Genomic DNA, 24739 nt, shown 5'->3' with positions numbered 1-24739 from the left:
AAGCAAATGTGTGATATTAACCATTGAAACAGCTTTGTTACAAAAGTTCATATTTTCCACATGCCAAAACTCAGAAATCACTCTGATATACTTGATATAAATAGATCACAAGGTTTTCTACAAACTTGAGGAGTCCATGTAACTTCAATTCAAATGGTCCTTCAAATAGAAAGTGGACATACCGAATGCTAAACATGTTTAATACAATAAATTAGAAATGATTACAAATGAAAGCATTTTTACTAGTAGTGTCAAACCTTCGGACTAAGCATTTGCATTTAAGGTGGTTAAAAAATCCTTAAGAAGTTCACATGCTCATGTACCAGAAGTCCCAAGAGATATTTTAAAGAGTAAAAGCACTTCGTAAATACAAATAGAATAATATTTCTGCAGTTTATAGCCAAGTTCAAGCAAAGTTTTGAGAACTGTGACTTCAAAAGGTGTACATTAATCCATTTGCAAATCAGAGCAGAACAATGACAAATCCAAAGGCAGGATGAAAAGGCATTCAGGTTTAGTGGAGCACAGCACAATTTTGGAAAACACACACATTGTGGTGCCAAGGCCTTACACCCCGGCCTGCTCAAGTACATTGTCTGGTGTTGCAGTAAGAAACAAAAAGTAATCATTTTCTTTTGGCATCCCTGGCCCTAATGTAACAGCGAGAGACAGCTTTCACAACAGGGTTGAATCCCACCATACACTTTAACATCACTTCTTGAACAATCAAGTTTTTCCTCTACACTTTCTGGGTATTAAGCACAAAGTCCACAATATTAGCAGAATTCAACTGAAGTGAGCTGTTTTGAAACTCAAATCAAGCAAATATGGCCCTTCCCTTTACTGTTCTCTCCACTGCCATCCACCCAAAACACATGCAATGTATATCCGCTGCCAAGGCTACGATGCCTGTATGCTAATACAAGAGCGGGAGTCTTTGAGTTTTAAGCACAAGTAAGCATGTTTTCCTTGTACTTACTGGTTAAATAATGGTGGCCACATCAATAATAAGGCACCTTGGTAATCCATGGATGAGTAGATATTTCATTAAAAGCTGCCATAATGGAAAGAGAACTTTACCAAATATTTTAAAGACTATTCCTTGGCCTCACAGTTAACACCAACACTTTGCTTAACTGTTAATCCCGCAAATAACCCTAAACCTTTTATAGTCAAGGCAACACCTATTCAGTACATCATTACAGGTTGGCATGTAAAGAATGGGAAAGTCAAAATCCAACCATACATCTCTTCCTTCAAAAAGAAGATCTTCATGAAAGGCCTCAAACATCATGTGCCAATCTCAGAGTTTAGCAAAGCACCATACAGACTTACACTGAGCATAATCACAGGTGTCAGACCAGATATCATTCATCTGCAACTGCTTTACTTTCCATATCTAATATATATTTGTGTGAAACTATCATCAGATACACATCACATGTTTGAAAATTGTGTTTGATTCCTGATTCTGCATGCTAATCGACAGCTAATTGATCTAGTGATGAAACAAGTTGCAGTTGTGTGATTGGCTGTATTTACATACATCACTAAAAAAAGCAACAATGACAATTACAATTTAGATAGTGAATTCCTATTTGTGTCCATTTGAGAGCTAGGTTACTAGCAGTTACAACAACAGATACATAAAACAATTTGCGTATTCATCCATAATCCTATGGCATGCTTTTTTAACATTTTAACAATATATATCTTTTTTGAAGAGACAGAAATGGACTCTTATAATGTGTAAAACATTTTACAGCCATGATTTGGGTCCACTGATCCTCTAAGACAGAAGAGTCAGTGCAAATCAATACAAAGTTTCTCACTTATCACCTTTATAATACGATGAAACATTTCAGACAGGAGTGGTCTCTTTCAGGATGACAATGTTCCCATAAGCAGTGTACGATGGTTTCAATGAACGGTTTAATGAGAATGTGAATGATGTAACTCGTATGCTGTGATCTTCAGTAACCAGAATGCAACCCAACAGAATAAATGTATTACAGAAGCTGTTTTTATCATCATGATCAAATCATCAAGCAGGAAAATATGCCATTGAAAATGCAGTTCTTTCCTCCAGAGACTTGCAGAAGCCATACCATGGCACATTAAAGCCATTCACTGATCTGATGGATCAAGATGGCCCAAAACCATACTATACTATATTATACTACACCATACTCAAGTGCTTTAAAATAGCATGAAAGCAAAACAACAAGTAGGCAATCAGTAACAAAAGCATGCAAGCAAAAACTGAAATGGGGAATGACATGCATTTCATTGGATGCTTTAAATAATATTTTTTTTTAAAAAGTGCTAAAAAAAATAAATGAGGCAGTATGAGTGGCCCATACATATGCGGGATTTTGACTGTTGGACAGATTATGTGCAAACCCACACAGAACACAAAGAAATTAACAATTTGCCAAAAAAAAGTGAAGAATAATCAATAGATCGCTGTGACAAACTTGCTTTATGAATTGTATCACGGCAAAATTTGCATCAAACCTGAAAAGAGGAGTTCCAGCGGTGTGTGTGTGTGTGTGTGTGTTTGTTTGTGTGTATATATATTTCAGTTTGTTACCCAAACCGGCGCGTGGCAACTTTATACTTTATAGTTTAATAAAAAAAATACAAAGAAATGTTGTAATTCGTGCAATGTTTTTTAAATCAACAAGAAGACAACAACAAAAAAAACAAACCTGTTTTTCTGTAAGTAGCGAATGTAAAGCAGTGGCAGCGTCTCAGTCCGCGCCCGCGCACCTCTGAGTCTATGTAAGTGTGTATCCGTCGCTCGCGCGCGTCTCAAACTCGTACACACTGTTGCTTCTCTACTCTTCTGCAGCAGCTTCCGGCCGACGTGAGCTTACTCTTAAAGGGCCGAAACCTTCCTCACACACGCGCACGCACGCGCACAAGCTCATATACAATCACACGCACACACGTTTTTTTTTGTTGTTGTTGATGTTATAATCAACCTCTGGCTGTATTGCCATGACTTAATTAATTGATAAACCCAATAATGCAATTAGCAAAAAGATTGTGGCATGCATCATTTTACGATCTTGTGACATATTGCGGTGTTCAGAAACAAACGTGGGACAAGTAAGACAATAAGTTTGTGTGGAACATTGTTGGACAGGTTCTGGCACTGAGAGGTCTGAATTGTATACTCAGCCCACTTATCAATCCATAATTTTTCTATACTGCTTGTCCTACACAGGGTCACGAAATAACCTGTTTTAGAGAACATTTGAGACACCATGGACAAGCTGCCAATCCATTACTGGGTACAATCTCACATCAAACCATTTAAAAACACATGTATGAATTATTGGAGGAAACCAGGTTACCCAGAGGAAGCCCTCAAAACACAGTGAGGAGGTGCAAACTCTTAACACACAGAGTGGAGGTAAGATTCAAACCTCCAACCTCAGAGGAGTGAGGTATACATACTTACAAACAATACATCAACAGGAAATAAAAAAGCACAAGAAAAATTATGTAACTATGTTATTAGCAAAATATTCCTGTCATGTGACTACATATGTCAGGTTTGAGGAAAAGCCGACACATCTCTCTGATGACAGGCTTCAATACTTTCTTTACAGCCACTTTATAAAAGTCAGTTTTGGGGATGATTGCTTTGTTGGTGATGCAACTGACATTTTCCATTTATTTCAGTTTAAAACTTATTGAAATACTATTGAATAACCACCTGCAGGTTTTTAGTAGGTGGGCAGAAAGTTCTGGAATAAAATAGGGATCTGTAGTTACAGTCAGCAACACTATGTGCTAGACATTTAGTATGTGTTGTTCAAAATTCATTTAGCATCTATATTTCTATTAAAACATTCATGCATTTCTTTAAATGATCCAAAGTCAAACTGGATGTCATTCTAGATTTTAATTCTAGATTTCTTATGTGGATTCATATATATATATATATATATATATATATATATATATATATATATATATATGAATCCACATAAGACATTAGACATTAATCTTGGCACAATGTGTGCTGCTATTACAGTGTGCTGTTATACAGAACCCCAGATTGTATTATACATTAAACCAGACTATTAGGGATGTGATATTTCAGCCTAATGCATGAGAAAGGCTGACAGTAGAATTGCTGTCTTCCCCTGAAGCATTTTAAAGTACTGACATTTTATCTTCACTCTGCATTGTTTGGGGTGGTGCACATTTGTGGTTGGCTTGTACAACTTGTATAACTATAATGGATAGGAATCAAAGACAGCCAGTGAGTAAACAGAAATAGTATTCAGCTACAACCCAATGTTAAAGTCACTGTTTAATGTTTGAATAGCTCTTGGCCTCGTATGTAAAACATCCTGGTATCACAGAGAATAATGAAGTAGAAGAGAAACCAACACACAAAAATGCTGCTTTGCATTGGCCATTTCTAAACAATAATCTGATTTTTTTTTCACACAATTGTATTTGATTAATCAATGGTTCTAGTAATAAGACTGTATTTTTTATTCAGGTATTCCCATAGATTGGATGCTCCCATTGGCTTCATGCAAAACAATTCAAACCCAAATCTTTGTCATGCAAATCACTGGTTTGTAAAACTCATAAAGAGACTCTGGATAGAATGGGAAATCCCTGTAAGAATGATAAATGAAAATCAAGTATTAAATAGAAGCATCCAGAAACCAAAACTGTAATAAGGAGAATTACCAGCACCATTGATATTATGATGCATAGCTTTAGAATATTTACAATTCATCAACTCTGTCAAATATGTTGTGGCCAAGAAAAAACTCTTCCCATGCTAAAATGTTTACATTTTCTACAATATACTATGCTCTGAAATTAAAATGTCTCTCAGATGCATGTATCTCAAAAAAACTTGCGCTTTGAAATCTGCTTTAGCTCCAAAAGTGAATAGAGAGATATTTGTAATATCTGATATTTGTAATGAAAGATTTTAACTAGACTGTGGTGCAGGCCTTTCATGGACCTGTTAACTGCTGGTATTTGATTACAAACTGAGTAATTATACTTATGTCTATTTTTTCATTGCATGAAGCTATTTACCATTAATGATAGGAAATCACATGTACTTTGCAAGGTTTTAGACATATTCAGTCACACTGGCTGTCTTACAATCACATTTATTAAACTTGATTCTTACCAAGGTTTTTTTTTATTTTTCCAAAAGCATGATGGGAGACATCAGTAATGACTTTCGTATGCTTTTGTAAAAATATTATTTATGGTTTCCTAAAGATACCATGTCATGTATATTAAAAGTATATACTTGATTATTATAGGGAAAAAAATTGTATTAGTTGGTTAAGTCTCAAAAATGTATGACTAGTTTTCCCCAGATAGTTATACATACAGTATGCTGCATGTAGCTCTATATGAAGTGATGTCTCATTCTTCATATTTATCAAAATATTGAGTACATACAAAAATGTGTGTCATAAGAGAGAAGACACATCACGGAAAGATTGACAAGCCTCTAAGTAGGGGTCTTAGAACATGTGCATTAAAGAAGGAACAACTGGATTGAGATGTGTTGAAGGCATCAGTAAAATATTTTTCTTCTTGATGCACACAATTAGCACAGCACATAAATTCACAAACTAATCATTTAAAATGAAAATATTAAACAGAAGCACAGATCTGTACTTGTTTATATTTTTTTTAACTCTGTATTGCAATTTAATTTGTCTTCAAGATTTTTTGGCCTGTGTCTCAAGAGCCAAACGTCTTCTGTGATTCAGCCAAATTAACAACATTTCACAAAATATTCAGGGGAAGAGCTGAAAAACAAAAATACATTTATTTTATTTTCCATTGAAAACACACAGTAAATCTCTTTCACTACAAATTTGGAGCTGAATACAGAAAGCTACTCAGAAGAGTTTGCTGAAACTCTCTTTGTATGAGGTCAAACTGAAGTGCCAGGCCTGAAGCTCTGGATCTGCCTCAGTGACTGTAAAGATAAAATGCAGCTGTTGAAAGCTGTAAATAACGTTGTGCAACAAAGCTCCATTTTGCATACTACAAAAACAGAGGGTTGACTGGGATTCCATTTGACAATTTTGATCCATGAGAAACATAAGCATCCTGAAAAGATAGTTGTGCTCTTTGGTAGCCAAGTCAGTTTTACATTTGACTTTGTGTGTGCTATATGAGTTAGCAGTCAGGAAGCTTATAAATTCTATGATGAAACATTTGTTTCTGAGAGAAAGCTGTTCCCAAAAACATAATCAGATGTAGCTATTCCTTTTTTTAGATTTCTAAAAAAAAACTTTCCAAGTGCTCCATAAACAATGAACACACCTGTTGAAAATATCCAGCTGAAAATGTGCTGTTTGAATGAATACTTTATGAAATGTTTTTTTATAATTCTGCATAAATTAATATCTGTCCTGTCAACAGAATTCAGGTTACTGTGAGATGGGAGACAATGAATACAATGAATACATTTATAAGTATAGCTATGAATCGAAAGCAGAAATACAGCAAAGATCAATAACAACATTCAGTGTTGTAGTTCTCAAAAAAGGTTCTGTTTGTTTGCTAGTAGCAGGAACAGTGAGACAGTGGCTTATGAGGAGGAAGAAGAAAAAGAGACTAGGCTGTTTAAGGATAAACAGAACACTGCTTTCATTCATTTGAGAAACGAATAAATTAATCTATAAAACAAAGTACAGTGATTTAAACAGATCATAAAGGTACTGTCGAAAGTAAGATGATTGAAGAGATGTGTGAGCACTGTGTGAGCACGTTGTGTTTATATACAAATATATGAGAAGCTAATAATATAGATGCTGACTAGACTGAACTTTGAACACCCCACCATCTTCACCACCCCTGTTAGTCTAAAAAATTTAATGTCAGGACTAGCAAAATCAATTTGTTTCTATGAGTCAGTGGAAAGATTTAAAATGGGGTAAGTTGAGAAAAGTAAATGTAGTAAAGAGAAGTGAATAAACTCACACCGGGTACAATTTAAACTGACATCTGTGCAATAAAAAAGCAGAAGTTCATGACAAGGGAGAGCACTTTGTGTGAGTTCTCGGCCTCTGCAGCAAGTTTATTATTTTTTTTTCCTGAAAGATGTTGAAAGAGGAACTGTTTAAAAAAGAAAAATTCTCAGTTTAAGAAATAATAATAAAAAAAAAGAAAGATGGTGCAAGTGGGTAAAGAACAAAGAGTCTTTGTGAAATTGTTCGTTCTAGTATATAATATGTAGTAGGAGTAGCGTCCAGAAATGATGATGCAATACTTTGATTGAAAACACAACTAGATATTATGTAGTGAAGAAAAACTTTGAAACCACGATTTGCTTAACATGTCCTGTTCAGTTATTTAAATTATACTCAAGTGTGGTCTGTGTTGTCAAAGCAAATCTACCCAAAGCTTTTTTGTAAACTGCAGCCAACATTCTAAGAAGTAAATGATCCTCAAGTGTCTCAAGTGTAGGATACAAGGTTATTTTAGTCATTCAGCAGAAATCTGGCCAAACTATAACAGTAACATGGTGGGTAACATGGTAAAAAAAGATAAATACAGATAATTATACAGTATACTAATTAGGATGCTGAAATCTGTAAAAGAAATACTTCAAAACCAGTGGTTGGCGGTCAGGGCCAGCAAAGCCTTCTCTGCTGGCCTCAACACTATCAGAAGCATTTACAACATAAATTATAATATTTGTTCCGTGAAATTGTGTTAATTTTTTCCCAACAGTTTATTCTCTTCTTTTCGTAGCGTTACACTTGGCTGCACTGCTTTCAGTACGTGTATGTGGATGTTGGATTTTTTGTCCAATCAGATTTCAGCCTTTATGTGTTGCCATGTCAATCTAATTTGCCCAGGGTCTGTCCTGCTGGCCCTTTTACCATTGAGAATATTACCAACATGTCTGTTTCTTAAACCATTCAGATTTCATATTTGCCTCACAGGGTCAGCTAGTTGGCCCAGAATAGTGTCAGCATTTTTCCATCCTCTGATTGGTTGGTCAGAGGGAAACTGTTACAGCCAAGATCGACTGGTAAAACACGTGTGTAGCGCTGCACACATTAATAAATCAGAGTTAGACTGTTTTTATGCCTATTGAAGAAGAGAAATTGATTTGGTCTCGGACATACTTAAAAATACATTTTAAAGAAAAGCTAGACATCATGAGGAGGTCGGCCAACCCCTAAGCTAGTTAGCTTGTCTCAGCACGGGAAAGGGTGTGTTCTCCACTTCCAGACCAGTGAATACGAGCGGTACCATTGGATTACAGCCTTTGAGGAGTGGTGCAAATTATGAGTCTGCATCCCTGGTGAGTAGGTTGTATTTTATTTAAAATTTTCATGCTTTTGTCATGTTAAAAGACACATATTGATTCTAAACTGCTCCAGATGATGTAGGTGCACAGTTGTGGTTGTAGTGTAGAGGTTTGGAATTGTCTTAACTGGGTTTCTTGCTTTAGTAAAATGGTATTTACTCTCCATATGTGAAATGCCTCTCAATATTTTTACCATATGGCCTATTTCTTGCAAAGTCACTGAATTAAGTTTTCTGAATAAAGCAAAATACCAAAATAAGCTTTGATATGATTGAACAGTTACAGGTTGTTTTTAAATACAGAATAGGAATGATTATGGATGGTATGTAAGATTCAGGAAATAAAAAATAAACATGCTAATTAGATTAATAGGTAAATGTTTTCAATAATCAATCTGGAAATAATGGACAGATGTTTATGAATATCAGAATGCATGTGTATGAATAATGCTGCATGGAGCTGCAATAAAAAAATAAAAATGAAACCTCACTGGTACTCTGAGCCTCCTTATAATTTAGGAAAATCCTACATTTGTGTGGTGACTGAATAGTCAGTTATAGTAAATTGGACAAAACATTTATCCTGGAACAAAGAAAAATACCAATAAAGATCCAACATAATTAAAAACAAATAAAAAGTGTTTAAACGAGTTGTATATTGCATGGTTTTTAACAACACCCACTTGAAGACAGACGGAATAATCGACACAAAACCACATGATACCATTCTCTTTTTTTGTTTGTTTTAACAGAAAGACTGTTGTGAGAAGACAGCAGGATAAATGGAGCACTGGGGAAAAGAAAGGAGAGATTTAAACAAAAAGGAATGCAGTATTGTTGAAAGATGGAGAGACATTGTACGCTAAAAAAAACAAAAAAATGAATATCAATGGAGGGTGCTGATGTCTATTATAACTCTAATAACAATGAAAAATTTATCTTAAAAAAGAAATCAGTCTAAAATATTGGCTACTAAGATATCAATTTATGTGTGTGTGTTGTCGTGTTTATATGTGATTATTTTTTTTCCCAGACCTACTTCAGTGCCACACATCACACTATCAAATTTAAATAGTCTGCGATTAAATTCTGACTAAAATCAGACAAACAATTGTCCAAATAGTGTGCTAAAATCATCTTTACTGGTTTCCTAAATGTTTCTTGGATGCAAGCTTAAAAAAGTTTTACCTGAAAGATTCTCTGACAGAAATAACCCAATAAAAAAATAGAGTTTTCATGTTTCCTCAGCATTACAATTCAAAGAAGTCATGAAGGTATGTGATGGCACTTTCTTTGACTAAAGGTAAAGTGAAGCACAAAACAAAACGTTTTTTTTAAAGAAACTGTATTTCCTGCTGTTTATGAGTCATAAAAAAAAAAACGTGTTCACTCAATCAAGCCAAATATTAGAGATAGTAAAATATAAATCAGGGGTGTGGGTGGGACATGACAAAGAAGTACTCAGGTCATGTTATCCCAAGCTATGTGAACTGAGCCAGGCAATGATACAATATATCACTAAAGAAAACAGGCTCCAGGCAGACATGTAGCTATAAGGAGTAATAAAAATATGGAGGAGTTAATTATGCTCGGAAAGTAAGAACGATATCCAGTAATCACTTTAATCCACCATAATTTCCTCCCCAGTGGGGGATGATGAATAATATAAGTACTGAACTGATGATAGGGTTGGATGAATATGTTGACTCATTGGTTTCTTTATGAGTCAACATGTCCATGACCACTGCTCTCAACTGCATCCATTATTCAAATCCCACCATTCAGACATTGAATGCACAGAGACCTCAGCCTGCCATGTGGCCTCCAGTTACTCTCAATAAATAATTAATAGGAATCTACTCTCTCTTTCTCTAATATCAGCAGTGAAATTTGACAGAGCAAGTGGTGTGCATTTAGGAAAGCAAACATACACAAGTGAATTTGGACACAATAAAACGATCATGACAACTGAATCCTAAATGGAGTTATGATATAGCTAAAAGATCATACATTAAGCTCCATCCATTTTTAAGATAATTAATAATAAATTCACTCTACATTAGTCAGAAAGCTGCTTTACAGAATGTGGATTTATAGCCCTACTGAGCAAACCAAATTATGAAAATCCTGAAAGGAACCAGACTCAAAAAGGAACAAATCCTTTAAGACGAGATAAATCATAACTTTATACAGGTATATAAGAATAAAAGCAAATAGTATTTAAAGTTCTTAGTGTTCTGTTTTTAAAGTGGTTCTTAAGTACAACTTAAGATATTCACATGGAATCACCTACAGTAGTAGAAATCACCAAGCACAGGAAGAGTATTGGACTGTACAGGGTGAGAAGAACCACAACAGAAGAAGTGTGTCAGGAACAGGCAGTAGTATTTACAGGTAATTTCACCTGAACCTTAAATAGTTCCTAATCCACTTGATATATCCTACATCACGTTCCCCCTCACACTATGGTAGGAGTAATATCAGCTGCTGCACAGACCAGGAATGCAGCATTCATGCATAAAACTCAGGCAGATCAGTAACAGATGCTTACTGAGATTAAGCTGACATTTGTATATTCAGCAAAACATACAGAGTTGATGTGTATGATGAAATGTTACAAGTAGTTGTAAAGTACAGAAAGAGAAACTGAACTTTTTCAGGTTTATGGCATACTGAATTAGAGAGGACTGCATGATCAATAATGTTAAAAATGGTAAAAGTTATGTACAGTTTGTGGTAACACTTTGGGGAAGAACCCTACAGTACATGACTGGAAAAGTCAGGTGTCCCAATACTTTTGTCCATATAGTGTATTTGAAAAGAGTTTCTGAAAATTGTATTATGCTGCCCTTTTACTACATACATCTACTGCTTATGCACAGTGTACACTGCAGTTATATTATGTACAATATATAGATAGATTGAGAGATAGAAACTCAATGGTAGTCATTGCTTGAGTGATTGCTTGAGTGAGTGCTGGGCTCCTTAAAACTTTGAAGTGCAGTTTTAAGATAGTAAGGTTCATTTCTTTTCAGCATATATATTTTATTTCCTTATTTTCAGTGTTGTAGTGTGTAGTAATCACGAGTCAAAGAGCGATGTAACTCTGCTGAGCTTTTATCTTGATCTGCTGAGCTTTTATCATGGAAAAGGCAGTTTGTACAATTTAGTTTGCCAGGATCGGAGTGAGAGCCTTAAGACTTCTTGGAAAGACAGAAAGGGTTTCCAGATAAAAGTCATTAGTCAGCCCTGACCTAAGAGAGTGCACAGACATTAAGAAAGCCTTTTCTCTGTCAGTCTAATTAGAACGGGCTCATGACTATAAGGTGCAGCCCGATTGCCTGGCTACAGTATATGTTTCAGAAAGGCCACTGGGTCTGGCTTTGTAAGGGAAGGGGTAATTCTTCTGCCTAACCTTTACATTCCTAACATTAGAGACACAAACATTAAACAGATTTAATCAACGATTAAAAAGTACTTGCTGTAATTAAACGTAGCTGCTGACCTTTTGGAATTTAATAACATTCAATAAAAAAGAGAGAGAGAAAGAGAAAGAGAGAGAATTGCAGAAGGCTATAAACCTGTAGTCCTCATCTAAACTCACTCTGAAAGATGTGATGTACAGCATGTTGCACAGCTTCTAATAGCATATTGATGATTCTATATAAGAAATACAGGAGTTCAGACCCATGTTGCTGGCACTTTGTTGCTTCATTGAGCAATGAAGCAGTTCTATACCCACATTCCCTAAAGCCATTGCTCTAAATCCTCACAATCTCCAAAAAAAATCCAAATGGAAGTTCAGTACCACTTTGGTCCTTTTGAAACGAATTTGGATTAGGCCAATGAGATTCCTGAGCTGTACAAATAGAGAGCCACAGGGCAGAAACACCATGATTAATTTGATTATTTGACTGATCCTCTGGTTAGGGCTCTGTTCACTGTATACAGAGAGGATACCACAACCCTCAATCATGCGGTCAACAGAAATCCGATTTGCAGAGTAACTGAATTTTGTATAATAGATCGTCTTGTCCATGCACTCAATATTTAGCTTTTACAATAACTACAGCAAGCAAGAATGAAAGAGATGATGACTTTCATGCAAACTTTTGAAACTGAGAAAGGATAATGATAAATATGATTAAATTTGAAGACCCAGTGTGCAATACGATCGTTTATATGTCAGAACTATGATTGTGAATGAATCATTAGAAGAAAAAAAATTGCATTTCTTTAATTATTCTTTGGCCAGAAGAGGTGGCAAGTAATGAAGTACAAATATTTCGTTACTGTACTTTTTTCAGACAACATTTTTCTTTCGCTCATTACATTTTTACACAAATATCTTACTTTTTACTTCTTTCTACTTCTTACATTACAAAACAGTCTCCTTACTTTAGTTTTAATCTATGTGGTGAAATGTAGATATTTTTTCTTGTCATTGTGCGCCCTTTTCAATCTACCACTGGTGTATCTTTCCTGGCTCTTACACACCACAGACGCAGACTAGTTTATGAACAAACAGTGAGCAAGACAGATGCCAACAAGAACTATGGGGTTAACGTAATAAGACAGAGGGAGTCAGCGATGTGAAGATGACTGAGAACAGAGACATTCCTGATCACCTGATCATCATCATCATCTTTTCTCTGCTTATGTTCTATATGTTTTTTGTTTTGTGTTAATATATTAATTGGGGCTGTCAAAATGCAAATTAATTTTAACAGCACTTATTTTATTAACATGTGATTAATGCAGCGCGCTTTTATGTTTGACCATTTTTATTAAAAAAATTAATAAATAAATATAAAAGAGGCAAAATTAAAACCTTCAGTGCAATGCCTGTTTATTCACGATGTCCTTTCTTTACTCAGATATAAATAAATAAATGAACTCTGGAAAATTATTTTTAATCACTAAACAATTGTTTTACTGAAGCGCCAAGTCTCAAGCACTAAAATCTACAGGGGAATTAGGTTGATCAGTCACACCATGAAGTTATGGAAAAGAGTAGTGGAAGTCAGGCTGACAGAAGAGGTGACCATCTGTGTGCAACAGTATGGTTTTATGCAGAGGAAGAGCACCACAGACGCCTTATTTGCTTGGAGAATTTTGATGGAGAAGTATAGAGAAGGTCAGAAGGATTTGCATTGTGTGTTTGTGGATTTAGAGAAAGCATACGACAGAGTGCCGAGAGAGGAGTTGTGGTATTGTATGGGGAAGTCAGGTGTATCAGAGCAGTATGTAAGACAGGAGGCAGAGCTGGAGGTAGCAGAGCTGAAGATGTTAAGGTTTTTGTTGGGAGTGATGAGAATGGACATGATTAGAAATGAGTTTATTAGAGGGACAGTGCATGACGTTTTGGAGACAAGGTGAGCTAGGTGAGATTGAGATGGTTTGGACATGTGCAGAGGAGGGACATGGGTATATGGGTAGGAGAATGCTGAGGATGGAGCCACCAGGAAGGAGGAAAAGAGGAAGGCCAAGGAGGAGGTTTATGGATGTGATGAGGGAAGACATGCAGGTAGTCGGGGTGAAAGAGGCAGATGTGGAGGACAGTGGGGTATGGAGACAGATGATCTGCTGTGGCGACCCCTAACGGGAGAAGCCAAAAGAAGTTTTGTACACACTCATAATAACAAAAATGCTGTATTTCTGTAAAATAAAGAAAACAGACAGGGGCACTTTCTGCCGTCTCTCTTCACAGACACATAAAAAAACAACCTGAATCTCAATGAATACTTGCCTCACAGACATAATAAATATACGACTAGAAAGTTCAAAATTTCCTCTTCGAGGAGCCATTGGAGGTAGTAAGACGAGCTGTTGCCAAACTCGATATCGAGTGGCTGGCCAATCAGCAGAAAGCTTGCCCATTCAGTTAGCTTGACGAGCGCTGTCTGCAACCCAACACTGCCTTCAGGTCGGGTTCTGCCTTTCTTTCCGGACCTGCACACCGAGGTGTTCTGGCCCTGGACTTAGCCTTACTCGGCCTGCCTCTTCAGTCCTAAGGTCTATATTCCAATATAGTTGGACTGAATGAGTGTGGTTATGGGTCCCTAAAGACCCCAGCACTGCCCACCAAGCCCCTTTGTACTACCTCGGCGCTGGTGGGCACGACTTATGCATTAGCAGGTCAAGCGGCAGTATGTCTGCACACCATTGCTGTGCTGCAGGCCTACCAGGCTGATCTGCTACGAGAGTTAGACATGGGGGACACCTCGGGCGGTCAAGAAATCAGAGAGCTTCGCTGTGCTACAGACCTAGCTCTTTGGGCAACAAAAGAGGCCGCTAGGGGCATTGGCCAGTCCATGGCCACTCTGTCTAACGAAAGTCACCTTAATGCAGTCGTTGATAGGTTCCAGAAGGCCAAATAACAGTCGGCAGCGCTCCAGTGCTTCCTCGTACGTTGCTCTCTTGGGGCTGCTCGGAAGGTGCAGCCCCAACCCCAACCTCAACCCAGCACCTCCAGGCACAGAGAGTTGCAAAGACGGAGCAGTTCCACTCACACTCCGCCTGCTAGGGATCCTGTGACGCTCTAGGCCGAAGTCCTCAAAGCTGACAGATTTGAGGACTGTCATTTTTAAACAAAGGGCATCGGCCAAGAAGTCCTGATATAGGACCATCTGGGGACCCCGCGGGGAAGGGGCGCTGTGCACCTCAGTATACGGTGCCCGCCCCTCCCGCCATGCTTTCCATTGGACTGATTGATGCTGTGGCTTGTTTCAGGGTCCTCAGGGAAATATAGTAACATATGTAACCAGGAGACGTTCAGTTTGGTGTATTTATGATTTACGTAGTTTAAAACACCATAATTACTTCGAAACATTTACAAGAATAATATTGTCTTCATACTCTCTGTTGAGTATGGTTTCGTTAAAAATAAACATTAATTTGCATAAAGCATCAATATTAAAGCAACAAAACAGAAAAATATGCGATTAAATATTTGAATCGATTGACAGCCCTCATATTAATGCGAGGTGCAATTACCAAAATGACACTAAAACAGGTAGTATTATTGGTTACTTTTTATTAAAGTACATGTCCGAGCCCAAAAATCTTTACTTTAACTTGAGAAAAAAAGTATGGTCAGTACTCAAAACATGAGTATCTGTACTACTACTCAAGCAAAGGATCCCCATGTCTCTCCTTTCACAGTAACCATGCTAGAGCACTGTTGGTTTATTGATCAGTGGGTCCCCACAAGGTTGGTGGTTCAATCCCTGGCATTGCCAAGGAAAAAAAAATTATTTCTCTTTTGAAATCTAATAGTTTGTCTACTTTGTGAAATTTAACTGTAAATCTATTTGTTAATTAAAGAGACCTGTTTAAAAGATTGCTTTATTTCTTTGTCTTTTTTGAAAGACTTGTTTGACCTACTTTTAATATGAGTTATATGAGGGAGAAGACATGTTGGTTCATTAGGCCCATTGACTCGCTGCACACGGCAGAAGAGATAGCTCAGTCGATAAGGTGTTGGTTTACCAATCAGTAAATCCCCACAAGTATGTAGGTTCAATCCCTGCCATTGTCAAGTAGAATTTTTATTTCTCTTTTAAAATCGAATAGTTTGTCTACTTTATGAATTTAAACTCTAAATCTATTTGTTGATTAAAGAGACCTGTTTAAAAGATTGCTTTGTTTCTTTGTCTTTTTTCGAAAGACTTGTTTGGCCTATTTTTAATATGAGTTACATGGTGTTGAAGTACAGGAAAAGAAGCCATGTTGGTTCATTAGGCCCATTGACTGCTTGCACACGGGAGAAGAGATAGCTCATTTGGTAAGGTGTTGGTTTACCAATCAATAAGTTCCACAAGGATGTGGGTTCAAACCCCACCCTTGTCAAGTAGAATTCTTATTTCTCTTTTGAAATCTAATAGTTTGTCTACTTTATGAATTTAAACTGTAAATCTATTTGTTAATTAAAGAGACCTGTTTAAAAGATTGCTTTATTTCTTTTCTTTTTTGAAAGACTTGTTTGGCCTATTTTAAATATGAGTTACATGGTGTTGAAGTACAGGAAAAGAAGCCATGTTGGTTCATTAGGCCCATTGACGGGTTGCACAAGGGAGAAGAGATAGCTCAATCGTTAAGCCTTTAGTTTACCACTCAGGATGTCCCCACAAGGTTGTGGGTTCAATCCCTGCCATTGCTGAGGAGAATTATTATTTCTCTTTTTAGAACTAATAGTTTGTCTACTTTATGAAATTAAACTGTAAATCTATTTGTTAATTAAAGAGACCTGTTTAAAAGATTGCTTTATTTCTTTGTCTTTTTTGAAAGACTTGTTTGACCTACTTTAAATATGATTTACATGATGGTGAAGTATAGGAAAAGAAGCCATGTTGGTTTATTAGGCCCATTGACTGCTTGCACAAGGGAGAAGCCATGTTGGTTCATTAGGCCTATTGACTGCTTGCACAAAGGAGAAAAGATAGTTCAGTTGGTAAGCTGTTGGTTTACAAATCAGTAAGTCCCCACAAGGATGTGGGTTCAATCCCTGCCATTGTCAAGTAGATTTTTTATTTCTCTTTTGAAATCTTATAGTTTGTCTACTTTATGAAATTAAACTGTAAATCTATTTGTTAATTAAAGAGACCTATTTAAAAGATTGCTTTATTTCTTTGTTTTTTATGAAAGACTTGTTTGGCCTACTTTTAATATGAGGTACATGGTGTTGGAGTATAGGAAAAGAAGCCATGTTGGTTCATTTGGCCCATTGACTGCTTGCACACGGGAGAGTGGATAGCTCATTTGGTAAGCTGCTGGTTTACCAATCAGTAAGTTCTTACAAGGTTGTGGGTTTGATCCCTGCGATTGCTGAAGTGAATTGTTACTTCTCTTTTTAAATCTAACAGTTTGTCTACTTTATGAAATTAACCTGTAAATCTATTTGTTAATTAAAGAGACCTTTTTAAAATATTGCTTTATTTCTTTGCCTTTTTTAAAAGACTTGTTTGACCTACTTTAAATATGAGTTACATGATGGTAAAGTATAGGAAAAGAAGCCATGTTGGTTTATTAGGCCCACTGACTGCTTGCACAAGGGAGAAGCCATGTTGGTTCATTAGGCCCATTGACTGCTTGTACAAGGGAGAAGAGGTAGCTCAGTCTGTAAGGTGTTGGTTTACCAATGAGTATATTCGCACAAGGTTGTGGGTTCAATCCCTGTCATTGTCAAGTAGATTTTTTATTTCTCTTTTGAAATCTAATAATTTGTCTACTTTATGAAATTAAACTGTAAATATATTTGTTAATTAAAGAGACCCGTTTAAAAGATTGCTTTGTTTCTTTGTTTTTTTTTAAAGACTTGTTTGGCCTTCTTTTAATATGAGGTACATGATGGTGAAGTATAGGAAAAGAAGCCATGTTGATTTATTAGGCCCACTGACTGCTTGCAAGAGGGAGAAGAGATAGCTCAGTTGGTAAGGTGTTGGTTTACCAATCAGTAAGTCCCCACAAAGATGTGAGTTCAAACCCTGCCATTGTCAAGTAGAATTTTTATTTCTCTTTTGAAATCTAATAGTTTGTCTATGTTGGGTTATGTTCTCATCAGTTATGTTATATTATGTTGCTTAATAATATTATGATTTTTTTCTATTATGTTAGATTATGATACTGACTGTTGTATACCAAAAAAAAAAAAAAAAAAATGTGCAAGAGTTCATTGTGCGCATGTGTGAATTGACGGGACTTTTATTTTGACTAAATATATAGAAGAGAGAAAAAATATAACCTGTTTTGCTGTTCCCTCTGCACTGATGTTATGCCAATGCATTGAGATGTAAATGGAAAATAAAACAATACTAAGTAATTATATTTGTAGTAATCTTTAATGGACGACAACAACATATTGCACATAGGCATGATGGAGAGAAATGAAACCTTAACAGGTTATGGGCCCAGGCGCGCCAATGCTAACGTTACAGGAGGAAGATGGCAGAGGCTAGTCTTTGACGGAGACGAAAATAACTACGAACTATGGGAAGTAAAATTTCTTGGTCATTTGAGATTAATGGGTTTAAAAGAAACAATACTGTCTACAGGGGATATAGAAGAGGAAAAGAATGAGGAGTGCTATGCTGAACTAATCCAGTTTCTCGACGATAAAAGCTTGTCACTGGTGATGCGAGAGGCGACTGATGATGGCAGGAAAGCTCTGGAAATACTTGAAGTCACTCGCCAGTCAGGGTAAGCCGAGAATTATCGCCCTATACACTGAACTAACCCGTTAAAGAAGGAATCTGATGAGACGATAACAGACTACATTATTCGAGCTGAGAAAGCGGTGACTTCCCTAAGAAACGCAAAAGAAGTAATAAGTGACGGACTGATAATAGCTATGATCCTAAAAGGCCTGCCAGATTCCTACAAACCTTTCGCTATCCATACTACACAGAGTAGTGAAGAATTGACTTTCACCCAGTTCAAAAGCAAACTAAGAAGCTATGAAGAGACAGAAAAATTTGATGATAAACCCAAAACTGACAATGTGATGAAAGTAAACATAGCATCCGTAACCTGCTATGCATGTGGAAACCGCGGTCATGTTGCACGTGATTGCCGCCAAAAAGGCGTACCTAAGTGGTGCAGCTACCATAGAAGCTCAACTCACAGTGATGAGACATGTCGCCGGAGAAAAGACGGGCACAAAGACGGGCACAAAGACGGCGAAACAGGCTGCAGAAAAACAAGAGGAGCATGAGAAAGAACAAACATTTGTTTTCAAAGTCAGTCAAACTTTCCTTCCAGATAATATTAAGAAAAATGGACTAATGGTAGACTGTGGAGCAACATCCCACATCTTAACAGAGAAGAACAATTTCACGAAATTTGATGAGAGTTTCGACCCAAAGTCACACTACATGGAGCTGGCGAATGGGGCCAGGATGAACAACGTGGCATTAAAGCGGGCGACGAGAGGTGTTACTGCTGGATGTGGAAGGAAATGCGTCAGGATTACTCTAAAGAAGGCCTTGTTCATACCATCATATCCACAGAGCATCATCTCTGTTCAAGCTGCTACAACAGATGGTGCCAAGGTGATCTTCCAGGATGGACAGAATGAACTGATAAGCAAGGATGGAGCTGTGTTCCGCATAAAGAGCATGAGAGACTGTACTATCTGAAAACGGTAAATGACAACAAACACTGTGTTGATACATCAGTTACTGATATGATGTCCAGGGACAAAGTGAATCTAACTTGTGATGTTAAAACATGGCATGAGATCATGGGACATTGTAATGTTAGTGATGTGTTAAAATTACCTGAAATGGTAGAGGGTATGAAAATCACAGGTAACACCAAACTAGAATGTAACGTTTGTGTTGAAGGAAAGTTCATCAACAGCAGAAATAGGAAAACTGACACAAAAGCTGGCGAGGCCCTAGAATTAGTACACACTGACTTAGCAGGTCCCATTGAACCAATTTCTCAAGATGGACATAAGTATGCAATTTCATTTACAGATGATTTTTCAGGGGCAATATCTGTTTACTTCCTTAAGAACAAGAGTGACGCTACTCTAGCGACAGAGAAGTTCCTTGCAGACTGTGCACCATACGGTAGAGTCAAATGCATAAGATCAGACAATGGTACAGAATACACAGGCAATGCATTTCAGTCACTTTTACGAGAAAAGGGTATAAGACATGATACGTCATCCCCGTACTCTCCTCATCAAAATGGTACAGCTGAGAGACAATGGCGAACCATCTTTGAAATGGGAAGGTGTCTATTAATAGAGAAGGGATTACCAAAGGTTCTGTGGCCTTATGCTGTCCAAACTGCTACTCATATCCGAAACAGATGCTATAACGACAGAATTAAGAATACTCCATATTTCATGTTGACAGGAAGAAAGCCAGACCTTTCTAAAATGTGGGTTTTCGGATCAGAATGCTATGCGTACAAGCACAATCAAAAGAAATTGGACCCTAGATGTGAGAAGGAATATTTGTGGGGTATAGTAAAATAGCCCAGCTTATCTGGTATACAATCCACAGACAGGAAATGTGTCAAAACATAGATTGGTGAAATTCATTAGGAAGAGCAGTGTTGAACAACAGACACAAACAGATGAAGATTACTTAGAAATCCAAAGCTACAGAGACAGGACACAGGATAGTGAGAACAGCGGCGATGCCCCACAAAGTAAGGAAAGCACAGAGAACCAGCTCCTAGATGAGAAAATTGAGAGTGTAGATACAGACAACACAGAGGTGTCAGAACATAATGGAACTATGGAAAAGTAGACACAGAAAACAATACAGGTCCAACAGACACGGCTAGTCAAAAACATTACCACTCGACAAGAGAAAAGAGAGCCCCAAAGTATTTACAGGATTACTTGACAGACTTTAATGACGATGCAACCAATGTGAATGTCGATTATTGTTTCAGAGCAGTGTGTGGAGTTCCCAAACCTATAAAGAAGCCCTTATATCACCTGATGCTCCCGGATGGGAACGTGCTATGAAGGAAGAGATGGACTCACTTAAAGAAAATGACACATTTGAATTGACAACTCTACCTGAGGGCAGAAAGACAGTAGGGGGAAGATGGGTATATGCCCTTAAAGAAAATGCAGAAAGGAGAAAATCTTCAAGGCTAGGTATGTTGCAAAAGGATACAACCAAACTGAAGGCATAGACTACCATGAGACATTTGCTCCTACAGCAAATCTCACCTCTGTACGGGCATTAATGCAGATAGCCGCTCAGAATGATTTTTTTGTTCATCAGATGGATGTCAAAACAGCATATCTGCATGCTCCAATAGAGGAAGACATATACTTAGAACAACCAGAGGGTTTTGAAGAAACATCCAACATAGAAGACAAGTTAGTATACAAGTTAAAAAAATCTCTGTATGGTTTAAAACAGTCTGGAAGGAACTGGTACAAATTATTAAATGATCATCTTGAACAAAACAACTTTGAAAGAAATCAGTCTGATCACTGTGTGTATAGAAAGCAGATCGAAAATGAGACAATCACAGTGATCATCTGGGTAGATGATTTGATAATTACAGCAAGCAGTGAAGATCAGCTCAACAATTTTAAAGAAAAATGAAGTCCAAATTTAACATGAAGGATCTGGGAAGATATCTTATTTTTGGGGATTCAGTTTGAGCAAAAAAGGGGAGAAATTAAAATGAATCAGAAAAGGTACATTCTCAAAATGCTTGAAAGGTTTGGAATGTCAAACTGTAAACCAAAAGCTACCCCAAGTGAATTAAATGTGGAATGTGATAAGAATAAGGAGAAAACAACCATGAGATTGAGAACCCCAAAGAATACCGTGAACTTGTTGGAAGCTTGATCTATGCAATGACCTGTACCAGACCAGACATTAGCTGGATAGTCAGTAAACTGTCACAAACCCTTGCAAAACCTAAAACACATGACTTAGTAGCTGCTAAACATGTCCTGAGATACCTAAAAAGTACAGCTGACTACGAGCTTTGTTTCCAGAAAACAGACAAGACTTTAAGTCTAATAGCATTCAGTGATTCTAACTGGGCATCTTCTGAAGAAGATAGGCGTAGCACTTCAGGATACTGTTTCAGCCTGACAGAACAAGGCCCTGTTATTTCATGGAAGTCTAAGAAACAGCCAACAGTGGCACTGTCGACCTGCGAAGCTGAATACATTGGTCTAGCAAACACTACTCAGGAAAGCATGTACTTAACTCAACTGCTTAATGGCATGGACAGTAGTGTTTACACTTGCACCACAATATATGGTGATAATCAGGGGGCCATTGCACTGAGTAGAAATCCAGTGAATAGATCTAGATCTAAGCACATTGATGTGAAATATCACTTTATCCGTGATGCTGTCAGTGAAAGAAAAATACAAATTGTGTACTGCCCAACAGAAGACATGGTGGCAGACGTTTTGACAAAATCTGTATCAAAAATTAAAATTCTAAAGTTCAAATGTTTTCTGTTTGGAAACTAAATATTTGTGATGTCATTATACATGGCTTAAGATGATGAGAACAAGTGGGGGTGTTGGGTTATGTTCTCATCAGTTATGTTATATTATGTTGCTTAATAATATTATGATTTTTTCTATTATGTTAGATTATGATACTGACTGTTGTATACCAAAAAAAAAAAAAAAAAAAAAAAAATGTGCAAGAGTTCATTGTGCGCATGTGTGAATTGACGGAACTTTTATTTTGACTAAATATATAGAAGAGAGAAAAAATATAACCTGTTTTGCTGTTCCCTCTGCACTGATGTTATGCCAATGCATTGAGATGTAAATGGAAAATAAAACAATACTAAGTAATTATATTTGTAGTAATCTTTAATGGACGACAACAACATATTGCACATAGGCATGATGGAGAGAAATGAAACCTTAACAGTCTATTTTATGAAATTAAACTGTAAATCTATTTGTTAATTAAAGAGACCTGTTTAAAAGATTGCTTTATTTCTTTGTCTTATTTAAAAGACTTGTTTGGCCTTCTTTTAATATGAGGTACATGCTGTTTTAGTATAGGAAAAGAAGCCATGTTGGTTCATTAGGCTCATTGACTGCTTGCACAAGGGAGAAGAGATAGCTCTGTCGGTAAGGTGTTGGTTTACCAGTCAGTACGTCCCCACAAGGTTGTATGTTCAATCCCTGCTGTTGTCAAGTAGAATCTTTATTTCTTTTCTTTGAAATCTAATAGTTTGTCTACTTTATGAAATTAAACTGTAAATCTATTTGTTAATTAAAGAGACCTGTTTAAAATATCTCTTTTTTTTTTGTCTCTTTTGAAAGACTTGTTTGGCCTACTTTTAATATGAGGTACATGTTGTGGAACTATAGGAAAAGAAGCCATGATGGTTCATTAGGCCTATTGACTGCTTGCCCAAGGTGGAAGAGATAGCTCAGTCGGTAAGTTGTTGGTTTACCAGTCATTACGTCCTCACAAGGTTGTGGGTTCAATCCCCTCCATTGCTAAAGAGAATTTTTATTTCACTTTTAAAATCTAATAGTTTGTCTACTTTATGAAATTAAGCTGTAAATCTATTTGTTAATTAAAGAGACCTGTTTAACAGATTGCTTCATTTCTTTGTCTTTTTTGAAAGACTTGTTTGACCTACTTTTAATATGAGTTACATGATGGTGAAGTATAGGAAAAGAAACCATGTTGGTTCATTAGGCCCATTGACTGCTTGCACAAGGGAGAAGCCATGTTGGTTCATTAGGCCCATCGACTGCTTGCATAAGGGACAAGAGATAGCTTAGTTGGTAAGATGTTGGTTTACCAATCAGTGTGTCCTCTCAATGTTATGGGTTCAGCCATTGCCAAAGATAATTTTTAGTTCTCTTTTGTAATCTAATAGTTTGTCTTCTTTATGAAATTAAACTGTAAATCTATTTGTTAATTAAAGAGACCTGTTTAAAAGATTGGTTTATTTCTTTGTCTTTCTTAAGAAACTTGTTTGGCCTACTTTTAATATGAGTTACATGGTGTTGAATTATAGGTCAAGAAGCCATGTTGGTTCATCAGGCACATTGACTGAGTGTGCAATGGAGAAGAGATAGCTCAGTTGGTAAGGTGTTGGTTTACCAATCAATACCTCCCCACAAGTTTGTGGGTTCAATCCCTGCTATTGCCAAGGAGAATTTTTATTTCTCAGCAAAATCATATTTCTCTTTTGAAATCTAATAGTTTGTCTACTTTGTGAAATTAAACAGTAAATCTATTTGTTAATTTGTTAATCGGGAGAAAAGCTTCCACCGATGGTGATTTTTAAACGCATGATGATGCTAAAAGATAAACTCCCTAGAGAAATTGTTGTGAAAGGAAGGAGGAGGACAGTGAACAATTACTTTGTTGGTAGGGTACAGTTTAGATACAAGCTGTGTAACAGACACTGTCTTTCGTTAAAGCCTGTGTAAATTTCATTAGTTTCAATGTAGGCTTGTAGACAGGTGCGGCTTATTTATGTTAAAAAAAAAATGAAAAAAAAAAACTTTGTGAAATTCAGTGGATGAGGCTTATATATGGGTGCGCTTAATAGTCCGGAAATTACGGTATATATATATTACGGTATATATATCTCAGGTAGATGTTTCTCTGACTACAGTTGCACAACTTATTTAGAAGTTTAAGGTTCACAGGACTGTAGTCAGCCTCCCTGGTCATGGCCATAAGGGGAAAATTTATGACAAATGAAAGAGATGGATAATACGAATGGTAACCAAAAAGCCCAGAACCACTTCCAAAGAGATTAGAGTCCAAATATATGGTCAAGGTACATCAGTGTCAGATCACACTATCCGTTGCTGTTTGACCCGAAGTGAACTTAATCTAGGACTCTACTGTTAAAAGTAAATCATAAAAAAGCGAGACTGGAATTTGACAAAATGCATATTGACAATCCA

General features: G+C 36.8%; 1 long non-coding RNA gene across 1 annotated transcript; it reads left to right on the top strand.

Moving 5' to 3' along the window:
• Window positions 1-2886: 2886 nt before the first annotated feature.
• Window positions 2887-9568, top strand: LOC124388623. The gene is made up of 3 exons (XR_006926454.1): window positions 2887-3114; window positions 3233-3421; window positions 9090-9568. It is a non-coding gene; the product is annotated as an uncharacterized LOC124388623 (long non-coding RNA).
• Window positions 9569-24739: the final 15171 nt, after the last annotated feature.

The sequence above is a fragment of the Silurus meridionalis genome, chromosome 7 (genome assembly GCF_014805685.1).
Source record: "Silurus meridionalis isolate SWU-2019-XX chromosome 7, ASM1480568v1, whole genome shotgun sequence".
Taxonomy (NCBI): Eukaryota; Metazoa; Chordata; class Actinopteri; order Siluriformes; family Siluridae; genus Silurus; species Silurus meridionalis.
Note: the sequence above shows the minus strand (reverse complement) of the source record. Positions and strands in the feature narration are given on the sequence as shown.